Here is a 14,628-nt window from a genome sequence, read left to right as displayed (position 1 = left end):
ATAATAATTATATATATTTTTTAAATCCCTGTTTAAGGACTCATTTTATTTTATTATATTTTTTTTAGGGACTCATTTTAAAACACCTCTTTTGTCAGTTACACTGCTGAGGTGTCTTTGTCTTACATGCTTTGCAGAGGAGACTGCTGCCTTCCCGTCTTCTTAAGAGATATCTCTTCTCTATTCTTTCAGTCTTGAGGGTTCCTTCTCACATCAGAGAACTCTGAATTCTCTGGCCTCTGGGTTCTTCTTCCAGCGGCAACCTCAAAACTTTGACACAAAGAATAATTTTAAGATTGGATTCAAGCTGAAAATATATCTTCCAGTGGACACATGACTTTTGACTCAAATAATCCTTCCAACTGTGACCTCTCAAGATAGTCTTCGATTCAACAACCCATTGTCCCATGAACTCTTTAAAAAATATCCAAATAAAGGCACATTAATGAAACAAATATTAAGTTCCCCTGGAGAAGGGCATGGCAACCTGCTCTAATTTTCTTGCCTGGAGAATCCCATGGACAGAGGAGCCCAGTGGGCTACAATTCATAGGGTCTGAAGTGACTTAACACAGCACAAAAACCTAATTAGGCTTACTTTAGCAGCTTTTCCTTCCCTTTCATGAATGCATTGTAGGCTAAGAGCACAACTTGGTTTGTTTGGTTTTCTTTTGCTTCCCTCCTGACTTAGCGGTAAAGAACCTACCTGCCAGTGCAGGAGCCACAGGAGTCACAGGTTTGATTCCTGGGATGGGAAGATGCCTTGGAATAGGAAATGGCAACCCACTCCAGTATTCTTGCCTGGAAAATCCCATGGACAGAGAAGCCTGGAGGGTTACAGTCCATGGGGTCGCAAAGAGTCAGATACGACTGAGCAACTGAGCAGCAACAACAACATTCTTAGCGTATGGGTGGGCATAGCGGTGGTGATGTATCTTGAGGTTCTACAAAGACTACCAGGAGTCCCAGATTTCTACCTCTTGAGCAGCTTCAAAAATCATAGATTTATATATTTATGTTCTATTGTATATGACTGAGAATTTCAAAATCTGAGTTCTGTTCCTGGGTGTCCTGTTTACTTATATAAATCGTTTGTTCTCTCCTAACACTTTAGTTTCTTAATCTGTGCAGTAGGAGGGCGAAACTGGAAGGTCCCTCCCAATCTTCCCAGCTATGGTTCTGTGATACAAGCTGCTACATCTGCTTTTACCTTCACTCCTGTTGTTACTGCTACTAATATGACCGCCACTACTGCCCTCAGCACTGTTACTACTACTACTGTTTCTGCAGCTCTTTCTACCACTACAAACACCACTTCATGTTTGCATACAGGTTTCACTTACAAAGAGTGTTTCTGTATATTCTCTGGTTCAAAACTGCAGATCAGAGGCAGCCTGTGCCCTGGGGAAGGAGGTGAGCTATTTCCTAAATACAAGAAAAACCCTACATCTCTGTATCAGTCATGTTTTTATTCCATAATCAGTTAACACTTCCAAAAACTCTCCTTTGGATCAACCCTTATATTCCTACAGCTTGATTCACCTTGATTGAAAATAAAGCTAATTTGATTCTCTTGGATTTCTGTGTCCAACAGTGAGAGGACTGGCTCAGAATTCTTGGCCGCTGGCATTCTGGCACACTGTCATTTTAAAATGTCATTGTTTTACCAAACCCAAATGTTTCTACCTGGAAATTGTTATATTTAAATATTTCCTCTGAGGGACAGTTATGATTGATGTTATTTGCCCTCTTGAGTATTAATGGAAATTTTCCCATGAGCTCTCGATTCGTCAGAGACGGATGACAGGCTTTGTAATAAGCAAGTTACGATGTTGCTCTGCTTCCCCAAAGTAGTCTGTGCCTCAGTGTCTTTAAGAAGAAAATGACTCATTTCTGTTGAGATCCAGATTTACTGTGAGCTGAAGTCTGTTGTGTATTAGGTGTGTTATTTAAGATCACATAATCATTTTTCAGAGGAGGGCATGGCAACCCACTCCAGTATTCTTGCTTGGAGAATCCCTGTGGACAGAGAAACCTGGTGGGCTACAGTCCACAGGATCCCAAAGAGTCAGACACAACTGAGCAACTAAGCCCAGCCCAAATTTATCACTAACAGATTAATTTCCTTTATTTCCACCATAGTATTGAACACTTCTGGATATCACTAAAAAGCATCAATAGCAGTGATTAAACACATTTTTGGTTTTGAAACAGAGATGTATTTGGCTCATAGAATCTCAGACATATTTGCCTCATGGATGTCACTGATGGTATGGAAGCAGACCATGCAGTGCCCTAACATGGACTCAGAGGAGCACACTTTTCAATATCCTCTGTCCCAAAGCAAGATTTGCATAAGATTTGTCTGATTCTGGTTCCCATCCAACACATAGTAATCTCACTTCTGTGCCAAGGAATCAGACCACCCTGAGGAAAGTGGGAGAGGCACCCAGTGCAGCCTTATCCACAATCTGGAGGTCTCAGTCCTCAGTGATTTAATCTTCTTGCTGTGGCATGATTAATTCATGAATCCTGTGATTGGTACAGCACTGACCCAGTTAAATTCAGTCTCTCAATCATGTCCGACTTTTTGCAACCCCATGGACTGCAGCATCCCAGGCATCTCTGTCCATCACCAAGTTGTGGAGTTATTTCAAACTTACAGTCATCAAGTTGGTGATGCCATCCAACCATCTCATCCTCTGTTGTCCCCTTCTCCTCCTGCCTTCAGTCTTTCCCAGCATCAGGGTCTTTTCAAATGAGTCAATTCTTCGCATCAGGTGGCCAAAGTATTGGAGCTTCAGCTGCAGCATCAGTCCTTCCAATGAATATTCAGGACTGATTTCCTTTAGGATGGACTGGCTTGATCTCCTTGCTATCCAAGGGACTCGCAAGAATTTTCTCCAACACCACAATTCAAAAGCATCAATTCTTTGGCACTCAACTTTCTTTATGGTCCAACTCTCACATCCATACATGACTACTGGAAAAAAAACAACATAGATTTGACTAGATGGACCTTTGTCAGCAAAGTAATGTCTCTGCTTTTAACATGCTGTCTAGGTTTGTCATAGCTTTTCTTCCAAGGAGCAAGTGTCTTTTAATTTCATGGCTGCAGTCACTGACCCAGAAACACTGAAATCCTTTCAGGTGAATGCAGGTTATCCTGAAACCTTGACTCTAAGGAAGACGTGCTTAAATCCCTGTTGTATGGACTTCCCACTGGCCAACATCAGTTGAACAAAACGTCTGTTCTGGTTATATAATTTCTACATATAATGGAGGAAAGGGAAAGGCAAACTGTTGTAAGACAAAGGAGAATGGCGTTTATCATGAGTGGTCTTTTCGCCAATTAGGAAATGGAAGGACGTGCAAGTTGTACAAGATCCTCACTTGAAGATCAATAGGACAAAGAAACACTTGCCTGGATATGCTAGCCATCACCTTGCTTCAGGAAAGTAAGAACACAATGTAGTTCATATCGATTTCACTAAATGTCTCCTTTGTAAGCCTCCATGAAAACCCATTGCATCAGAATTCTTCCAAGAGAACTGCCAACCACAGTAGATGTCACACAGAAAATGCTGGAAAGGGGCCTGCTCCCTTGCGCCATTAGCATCCTTGGGTCTGGCTGGACACTGTCAGCACTGCAGATGGAAGCACCACTCCTTTCCCTTTCTTGAGGAAGGGTAACACAGTCCCCCAAATGTCATTTGGCCCGGGAGTTTTTAAATCTGTGCATGAGGGAAGTTATGGCAAGACATGTTCGCTCATGGCCCAGAGTGGGCTGGGGAAGGGGAGCAGAGGGTGAGAGACAGTGAAATGAAACCATCTCACAGCTGTGAGCACGCTCTGATCTGGCAAGCTGTGGAGAGTTTGACAGAGCTTTTCAGAAATGAAACATTTGAACTTTATGTGAACACCTGGAGTTGTCTTTGTTCGATGTGTCCCAGGGAGAAATCGCATACACACCGTGTCTTCACATGTTAGCTGAACACTGTAATCACGTAGGTTGACACAGCTCTGCAGTCTACTCCGGGACTCCACCTGTGAAAATGGGGAGGATAAAGACTGTGATAGGATTATAGGTAGATGTCCCAAGACCGTGCAGAATGCGGATAGCAGATTTCATTTTGGATGGAGAAATGGTGACTCCTCATTCAGTACTCCTGGTCCAGAACCCTTCTGCTTGGTTCCCTATGAAAGAGTCATGTTCTTTCTTAATACGCCCTTGCTCTTTCCCTGCCTGATGGGCACTGTGTTCCTGGTCCCCCGTGGTACAGGCATCATTCTCTCTGACATACTTATCTCTGTTCTTAAAAAAAGGCAAATAAGAGAAGGGATAGTTAGGGAGTTTGCACTGCTCTACTTAAGGTGGATAAGGACCTACTGTGTAGCACAGGGAACACTGCTCAGCCTTGTGTGGCGGCCTGGATGGGAGGGGAGTCTGAGGGACAAGGGATACATGTGTGCGAATGGCTGAGTCCTTTCATGGTCACCTGAGACTGTCCCAACACTGTTAGTCATCTACACTCCAATATAAACTAAAAAGGTAAAAAAATGAGAGAGAAGAATGTTGAGGCTCTGGGGTCCCTCATATCTTTAGAGTTAGATTTGGAGTGAAAACCATACAATAGTACAAATGTGAACATGCAAATAATGATAAGGGAATAAAAGCTGGGGAAGGAATGTTGCAGGTAGGACCTCTGTGTGGGGGGGTGTGGATATGTGTGTGTAAAACTTACCTGATTGGTGTCAAGTCAAGGTGTGAACAGCAAAGCGTTCACATCTAAAACATGATTCTTGGGCCTCCCTTCCCAACTTCCTCAGCTCAGTGAATGACCCTGCAGTCCACCACCTTGGTCTGTACAGATATCTGAGAGTTTCCCTCACCCTTGCATTCCATTTATCAACAAGCCCCTGTGAGCTCTGCCTCCCAAAATGCATCCCATTCTTGGCCATGTCTCATCACCTCCCTTCTTTCAACCCACCAGTGTCTCTTGTGGATTGCTACAAAAAACAAACAGCTAACTAGTCTCCCATTGAGTCTTGCCTCCCTGCGGTTGACTCTGTATTGAGCAACCAGCATCCTCCCAGAGGCCTTCCTTAACTCCCGTTTAAAAAATACCACTTCAGGAACTTCCTTGGTGGTTCAGTAGTTAAGACTTCTCCTTCCAGAGCAGGGGGTGCAGGTTTCGATCCCTGGTCACTGAGCTAAGAATTCCACATGGCCGGAGAAGGCAATGGCACCCCACTCCAGTACTCTTGCCTGGAAAATCCCATGGACCGAGGAGCCTGGCAGGCTGCAGTCTATGGGTCAAGAAGAATTGGACACTACTGAGCGACTTCACTTTCACTTTTCATTTTCATGCATTGGAGAAGGAAATGGCAACCCACTCCAGTGTGCTTGCCTGGAGAATCCCAGGGATGGGGGAGCCTGGTGGGCTGCCATCTATGGGGTCGCGCAGTCGGACATGACTGAAGTGACTTAGCAGCAGCAGCAGCAGAAGCCAAAAAAAAAAAAAGAAAAAATATTGTAACAAATTCAATAAGGATAAAAAAGTAGCGTTTCATCACTCTTTAGTGCCTTCACTTGCTTCATGTGTTTTCTTAGTGCTTACCATCATCTGGCATTATTCATTTTTCTACTTGTTTTTTATCCCTCTTCTCCACTAGAATGAAGGTCCTTGGAAGCCAGACTTTATCTTTCTTGTTCAAGATTATGTCCCTGGAGTTTATAATAGTTCTGCCACTCAGTACTCAATATTATGTACTCAATAAACACATAACAAATAAATAGATTGATTTGTGTAGTGTGTTCACAGAGAATTTTAAAATTATCATGCCCTGATCCAGTACTCCTGGTCCAGAACCCTTCTGCTTGGTTCCCTATGAGAGAGTCATGTTCTTTCTTAATATGCCCTTACTCTTTCCCTGCTGGTCCCAGGAACAGTGAAAGGACTAAATTATCAAGCGTATTTTGGGGCTTCCCCGGTGGCTCAGCGATAGAGAATCCACCTGCAATGCAGGAGATGCAGGAGACACTATCCCTGGGTCAGGAAAATCCCCTGGAGGAGGAAATGGCAGCTCACTCCAGGCTTCTCGCCTGGAGAATCCTATGCACTCTCCATGGGGGAGGAGCCTGGTGGGCTACAGTCCATAGGGCTGGACACAACTGAAGCAGAGAGTTGGACACAACTGCAGCAACTGAGCACAGCACAGCAAGAATATTTTATGACACATTTGATATTTTAATCTGTGCATTTTAGAAATGATAATATTAATTATGATCATTGAAAATGAATCTAGCAGTAGTACCCTTTTTCTGGTTGGAATGAGAGGTTTGCTCTTTAATTGTTGGTCAAATAGACTCCAGCAGGTAGAGTTTTTGAGGCCACTTGAGTGTCTCTGAGTTGTTTTTTTTTCCCCCCTGAAAACTGCAGGTCTGTGTTGAAAGCTGAATATTTTTACATTTGAAAGGATCAAAACGTTGATAACTTACAAGTTTACAGTTAATATTTCCATAATTTAAATATGTTCTTTTAATATCTTTTTCTTTGTGACTGGCTGAGGGAGAAAAAATTCCAGGGTCCTTATTAGAAGACAAAGGTCTGAGACCATCTGCTAGAAATAGAGACTGTTTCTCTCTCTTTTTAAATTTTATTATTTTTTGATTGAACTATAGTTGATTTATAGTGTTGTAGCTCTGCTCTATAGAAAAGTGACTTGTTATACACATATAGATGTTCTATTTATAAATATTCTTGTCCATCATGGTTTATCGCAAGATGCTGAAGACAGTTCCCTGTGCTACACAGTGGGGCCTTGTTCTTTATCCATTCTATATGCTATAGTTTGCATCTGCTCATCCCACACTCTCAGTCCTTCCCTCCCTCACCCCCAGGACTGTCTCTTTGTCTCCCTGGATGTAGCTTCTTTCTCATTTGTAAATGGAGGCCTTTATGTCTGCATCTTTCAGGAAATATCAGTCTATACTATTTTCATATGAGGTCTCTTAGGAAGAAAGTCTGTCTAATTCTTACCAGTGTCTATCTCTGAAAGGCCCATTTCTGCCTGCAGCTTCTCAAACAGGTCGACGAAAATCAGTCATCAATGAAACAAACAGAAAGCCATTTCACCTACCTTGGTACCTAGGTTTGCCCCAGTCCATGTCTCTGCTTCTCAGGGAGCACCGAGTGAGGGCACGGGGCTGCAGCCCGTGACAACCTCCGCCACAAGCCCGGGATTTCCAGAGCTGGCGTTCAGAGAAGGCTTGTTGACCTAAGAGTATGGTCCCGTGTCCTGAGAGTCTCATTCTCCTCTGGCGGCTGGCTGGGCATGCACGACAGCAAACATGAGGAAAGCAGAGAAACCCAGAAGGAGTTTTTACAGTGGAGTTGAAACAGCCTGGAAGTGAAGAGGCAAAGGACAGAACTGTAGGTTATCCTATATTTAATAGGGATGGTAAAGGACAGAACTGTAGGTTATCCTATATTTAATAGGGATGGTAAAGGACAGACTGTAGGTTATCCTATATTTAATAGGGATGGTAGAAGAGGAGTGAAAAAGAGGACCCTGAAATGGGTTGGAAAGAGCACTGGAGTTGGAAGGAAAAGACCTTCTAGCCTGGACTCCAGACCACTGCTGCGTCTGCTTGGTTTCCTCCACCTGCGCTGAGCCTTGCCCTCAGGTCTGTCCCCTGCCTTTTCCCCAGTTAGTTCTTTAGCCGCGGCACCCACCAACCCAGTGATTCACGTTTTAGCCTTGCTGTCCCTTGGCAAACACTACTCATGATCCCAGCACCATACACAAAATCCCAAAGCATCATACGCTCTTATAATTGTTTCTCATATAAAGTCCACCCTCTAAGTCAGTGTTTCTCCACATGTAACCTGTAACCCACTTGGGACAAAATCCCCAGAGATGCTTTTCAAAATGCAGGGACTTCCCTGGTGGTCCAGTGGTTAAGAATCTGCCTTGCAGTGCAAGAACTGTGGGTTTGATCCCTGTTCGGGGAACTAAGATCCTACACGCCATGGGGCAGCTGAGCCCGCACATCACAGTCAGAGCGTCCCTGCAGCACCACAAAATATCCCACAGGATGGATGCAGTGATGATCTTGCATGCTGCATCTAAAGCCTGGTGCAGCCAAACAAGTAAATATTCAACAAATAAAATGCAAAATTTAGGGCCTTATTCAGACCTACTGAGCCAGAATTTCTTAGGCCAGGTCCCTTCCTAGTTAACAAGTTCCCCAGAGGATTTTTACAGCTCTTGTTTATTCCTGCTTCCCAAGCCATGGCCATTGTCTTTGGTCTCCTTGAAGTTCCCAAGTTGAGGGTTGGAAAAGCAAAGGAGGAAAAGACCTTTTATCTGTGTGTGTGAGGATCATGGGCTTCGTTGATGGCTCAGTGGTAAAAATCCCACCTGGAAAGTAGGAGTATGGGGATCAGTCCTTACGTCTGGAAGATCCCTTGGAGGAGGCGATGGCAACCCACTCCAGTATTCTTGTCTGGAGAATTCTATGGACAGAGAAGCCTGACACGCTACAGTCCACAGGGTCACAAAGAATCAGACACAACTGAAGCAACCTAGTATGCATGCACGCCTGTGAGGATCACAGGGGATATAATTAGATAAGGAATACACTCATTAGAGACCTCGGATCAGTTCATTAATGGCAAGATAATAATCAGTATGGCAGTATGGTGTTTGTGAGCTTCTAAGGCTGGGAGTTAGGTTTTCTTCTCTTTGTTTCCCTAGGCTGTGGCAGAGTGCCTGGTACAGCATGTTGTCAACCAGGCTTTGTCCAGTGGAAACTAAACCGAATGTGACTTCATCATCTCTGACAAATGTAACCTAGATGCTATCAATGGTGAAGAAATATCAAAGTCAATAAGGCAGTACTTGATAACTTTAAAAAAATCACACCAAATTACATGGAATTTGATGATGATGATAGTGATTTGAATGACAGTAGTTTCATCTAACATTCATTGAGTGCAAATAGCCAATTTAAAATTTAGTATTAATATATTTAATCAATAACTGTTTATTGAGTACCTACAACATGTCACAAAACATTTCTGACCATTTGAGATGAGCATCAATCAGTGCAAAGAGTCCTGCCCTCATCGATGTCATGTTCTTTGGGGTGGTGGAGAAATGTTGTTGTTCAGTCGCTAAGAAAATGCTGTTGTTTAGTAGCTAAGTTGTGTCTGACTCTTTGTGACCTCATGGACTGCAGCATGCCAGGCTTCCCTGTTCTTCACTATATCCCAGAGTTTGCTCAAACTCATGTCCATTGAGTCAGTGATGCCGTCTAACCATCTCATCCTCTGTCGCCCTCTTCTCCTCCTGCCCTCAATCTTTCCCAGTGTCAGGGTCTTTTCCAATGAGGCGGCTCTTCCTTCACATCAGGTGACCAAAGTATGTGCGCTTCTGCATCAGTACTTCTAATGAATATTTGGAGTTGAATTCCTTTAGGATTAACTGGTGATCTCCTTCCTGTCCTGGGGACTCCCAGCAGTCTTCTCCAACACCACAATTCGAAAGCATCAATTCTTTGGCACTCAGCTTTCTTTCTGGTCCATCTCTCACATCCATACATGACTATAGGAAAAACCATAGCTTTGACTAGAGGGAACTTTGTTGGCCAAGTGATGTCTCTGCTTTTTAATATGACTTCTATGTCTAAAACTAATAAATAAGTGCATTATAGAGTATGTTAGAAGGTGATCTGTGTCATAGTAAAAAGAAAATACCTTGAGCTAGGTGAAATGATCAAAATTGATGGGGGAGGTTATAATATTAAATAGGAAAATAAATACCTTATTTTCTAGTCATCAAGTCATATAGGTTTATTGTTATTATTCCTGTTTATTAGAGTAGTAGACTGAGTTTTATACAAGTCTGTGAGTTTTACCAGGGTCACACTCATAGTAAGTGTTGGAGCTGGATTCAAATCCGAGTGGTCTCATGGCAGAGAGTTCTAAATTTCATGGACTTCTGAAAGTTCTAGTTTGTGTGCCCCATTGCCAAATTATGTGTGTGTGTGTGTGTGTGTGTGTACACTGTCTGCATTTAGAATCAGCTGTGGTGGTCTTCCAGGTTCTCCAGGGCAGTAGTAAGCAATTCCAGCTTTCATAATCCCAGGCTTTAATTGCCCAGTGGGCACCAGAAGCCCTCAGTCTCCCGCCGAGTCTTCTATTCAAATAAGACACATGATTCTAATAAAGAATCAATAACACAAAGGCCACTGCGTATTTTCTCATATGCTGAAATGGGGAGGGGCTCACTGGGGTTATCACACCAGGGTGCAAGAGAAGGGGGACGTGAAGAGGGTTGCATGTTTATTTTTAGTTTCAATTAATAATTTTTGCTGAGCCATCAAGTTTGGGGAGACTTTTTAAAAACGTGCAGTACAATTACTTTCTAATTGCTGGAGATGAGTAGCCATCTGAGTGCAATATTCCAGTATTTTTTTTTACTTGTGAAATTATTGGGCATTGTTTTACACACTCTGACATTTTTGTTATTACCTGAGAGAGAGAAAATGGTCTTAGGACCACGGATTGTGCATACGAAAGGAGACCTCAGAGATGGCCTTGGCCAAATTCCTCATTTTAGAGATAGTGAAATTTAGAAGCCCTGAGAAGCCAAGTACCATACCTGCAATCCCTCAGACAGTGCCAAAGAGGAAATGCCACATTTAGAAAAGCATAAATTACTAGCATTGGGGATCGTCTTCTCCTTTCCTCTCATTCTCTAGATAAGGAAATGACACTCAATGTAAACTGACTACCTTTCTCATTGGAATCCAACCCAACCCGTTCTCCCTACAACCCACTGATTTTAATGCAGATACAAACATGTCATTCACTTAAAACACTTCAGTGATTCTCCATCTTCAGAATAAAGATGATTTTGTTATTTGTCTTGTCCTTACTTTTGCAGGGACATCTCTTGAGGTTCTCCTGTTATAAATCTACTTGTTCTGCTGCCGTACACTCTGCTCTCCTCCGCACTTTCCTCTGCCTTGGCCTTTGTCTTCTCTTTCTGCAGGTTTCATTTCAGGTGTCACACCTTTTCTGCCTCTCACTTTTTTCTGGGAAGATGCCCTTTTGCTGTGCACGTCTCTATCTTTCAGTTCTTAGAGTTGCTGATATTCTGTTTATGTCAGTCTTTCCATTACTGGAAGCCCATTTAGATCAGAGATGGTGGTTTTATCAATCTGTGTATATTCATCCTTGCACCTGGATATAGCCTACGATGAACTTATTTAAAGAATAAATGAGTAAATACATAACTAAATGATTTTTGGATTGATACAGGTTATGTATCTCTAATATTATTTCTGTAAATGTTTTTCAAGAAGAAAACAAAGCAAAAAGTAAAAATAGAGTTTTGCCCTCTTGCTGAGAAGTCTCAAGTGAAATATATCCTTGTAAACTTTCATAATTTAGATATGGAATTATAGATTATTGATAAAAAATTGTTTTTGCAAAGACACTTTGTTGCTGTTCTGTAAATCTCAGTTTTCCCCTACATGAATCATAGTTCACTGGATCCCTGCTCTTCCATTCCATAGAATTGTGACAGTCTTTATCAAAATTTTCCATATTATATTGTGAATTCTTCATTCATTTCTTTAAGACAGTAATTGAATGTATGCTAAATCTATCATTATGCTCCAGGGAAGGATGAACAGATGAGTAAAATTAAGGAGTTCATAGACTAGTAAGAGAAATAAACACACAGAATTAGTTCATATCCAAAAATACCAGTCCTAACTATACCCAATGGCCAAACGGGTATGCAAAGGGCCAGGGGAATTCAGAAGAGGTAAAAACATATTCTCATTTGGGGAAATGGGGAAAACTTTGTGGAAAGGAATCATTTGACTGGAACCCTACAGACTATTGACAGGAAAGGAGTTCATGTATCATGTTAATGGTAGAAATTCTCAAAGATATTCTGGAGTTTTCTTCATTCAAGATAACATCATCGACTCTGCTTGGAGTTTGTCTTATAATTTTTACTATAGAACTGTTTGGACTTAATGACCTCAAGAGTAATGAGGATAAATATTGTTTAATCTAAGTTGTTAGTCTTTCAACAAATTAGACTTAAGAATGTTGCTGTGTTAGCAAGGTAAATCTACTCTGGATCAAATGGCCCAGAGAGTGATGAGAATTAAGAAAAGCATTGAATATAGACACTTCATTCATTCAGTAAATATTTACTGAAGATGTGCTGTATAGCAGTGATATACTATTTGCTGAAAGCTTCAAGTCCAGTGAGGAGTCAGCCATGGTAGCAGATGATAATAAGATCACAATTATTTTTCTAAAAGTATACATGACTATGAGTGTTGTAGGAAGCTCCGCAAAGTAGGTGTTAGTTGAACTGATCCTTGAGAGGTGAGGTGTCTGCCAGTTACTTTGGAGCAGAAATAAACAGAGACACCACGTATTAATAGGCACAGAAACGGAGAACACAGTGTGTTGTTGAATTATTTTTAAAGTTTCAAGTGATCTCCTTTACTTCTTTATGGGAAATAACACTTTTCATTTTCTTTTGTGGTTGCTTCAGTGTTTACATTGGTTGTCTTTACCTTACAAAAGTATTTTACCATTTTCCTCCCCTGGCTTTTGTGTTAAGATTGCCATACATTTTGATTCTGTTTATTTATAAATCATAGAAGTTTTTTTTTTAATTCTGCTTTTAAAATTAAAAAAAAACTTTAAAGAGAATTTTTAAATAAAAAAATTATATATATGTATGTGTGTGTGTCTGTGCGCACATATAAGTGTGCACACATGCTAAATCGCTTCAGCCATGTCCGACTCTTTGCGACCCCATGGACTGTATCCCTCTAGGCTCCTCTGTCCATGAGAATTTCCAGGCAAGAATACTGGAGTAGGTTGCCATGCCCTTCTCCAGGGGATCTTGCCAACCCAGGAATCGAACCCCAGTCTCCAGCATTGGCAAGCAGGTTCTTTACCACTAGCATCACCTAGAAAGCCTACATATATATACATACATATACACCATATATATACACACTCATATATACATATACACACACATACCATTCATTTCAGAGGTTCTTTAATTCCCTGTATAGATTTCACTTTCCCTCTGATATCATATTCTTTCTGCTTGAAGGAATTCCTTTAACATTTCTTCTAATGCAGATCCACTGTTGATGGACTATTTCAGATTTTTGTCTCTCTGAAAAAGGCTTCATTCTGTCTTTATGTTTGAAAGATATTTCCACCAAGTATAGCATTCTTGGTTGACATGGCCCTCCCCCCACCCCAAGTAATTCAGCAGTGTTGCATCAGTATCTTCTAGTTTGCACTGTTCCAATGTCATTCTTACTTTCAATTCTATGTACATGCTGTTTTCTCCTTCTGTGGATGCTTTCAGATTTTCTCTACATCTTTAAGCAATCTGATTGTGATGGCCTTAGTGTAATATTCTTTATGATTCTTATACTTGTGGTTTGTTGAGCTTCCTAAATGTGTAGTTTTAAAATATTCATCAAATTTGGAAATTTTTTAGCAATTATTTCTGCAAATATGACACTCTGTCCCCTCTTTACAAAGACTTCAATTACATGTACATTATGCCACTTAAAATAGTCTCACAGCTCTGTTATTTCTGCTCTGTTGTATACAGATATACAGCAGAGCTGTATTTTGTTCTGCTCAGTAATTTTTCTCTTTATTTCATTTTGGATATATCTGTTGGCTACATCTTTAAGTGTACTAATCTTTTCTTCTTAAATGTCTAATTGATGTTCATCTCATTCAGTGTACCCTTAATCTCAAATTCTGTTTTGTTGTTTTTTCCCAGTGAAAGTTCCATTTGGGTCTCTTTTTTTATATCTTCCACACTTTTTCTTAACATGTGCATACTCTCCTTAGCTTCTTGAACATGCGAAATATATTTTTCATGATCTGTTTTCATGACCTTATCTACTAATTATGGCATCTAGGTCTACTTCTGTTCATTGATTTTGCTTCTCATTGCAGATGGCACTTTCCTGCCTCTTTTAATGTGTAGTAATATTTATTGGAAGAATGTCACCACAAATTTTAACTTGTTGAGTGCTGGCTACTTTTGTATTCCTTTAAATATTATTTAGGGGTTTCTCTGGTGGCTTAGACAGGAAAGAATCTGCCTGCAATGCAGGAGACCTGGGTTCAGTCCCTGAATCCAGGGATCCTCCCTCCAGGGAAGATCCCCTGGAGGAGGGCATGGCAACCCACTCCAGTATTCTTGCCTGGAGAATCCCATGGACAGAGGAGCCTGGTGGGCTAAAGTCCTTGGGGTGGCAAAAGAATTGGACACAACTGAGTGACTAACACTTTATCTTTCAAATACATTTAACCTTTGTTCTGGAATACAGATAATTTACCTGAAAACAATTTCATGCTTCCAAGGCTTGCTTTTTAGCTTTGTTAGGTTCAGAACAACAGACTGGTTCCAAATAGGAAAAGGAGTACGTCAAGGCTGTATATTGTCACCCTGTTTATTTAACTTATATGCAGAGTACATCATGAGAAACGCTGGACTGGAAGAAACACAAGCTGGAATCAAGATTGCCGGGAGAAATATC

This window comes from Bison bison, unplaced genomic scaffold (assembly GCF_000754665.1).
Source record: "Bison bison bison isolate TAMUID 2011002044 unplaced genomic scaffold, Bison_UMD1.0 scf7180017864297, whole genome shotgun sequence".
NCBI lineage: Eukaryota > Metazoa > Chordata > Mammalia > Artiodactyla > Bovidae > Bison > Bison bison.
This window is presented reverse-complemented; position numbering follows the sequence as displayed.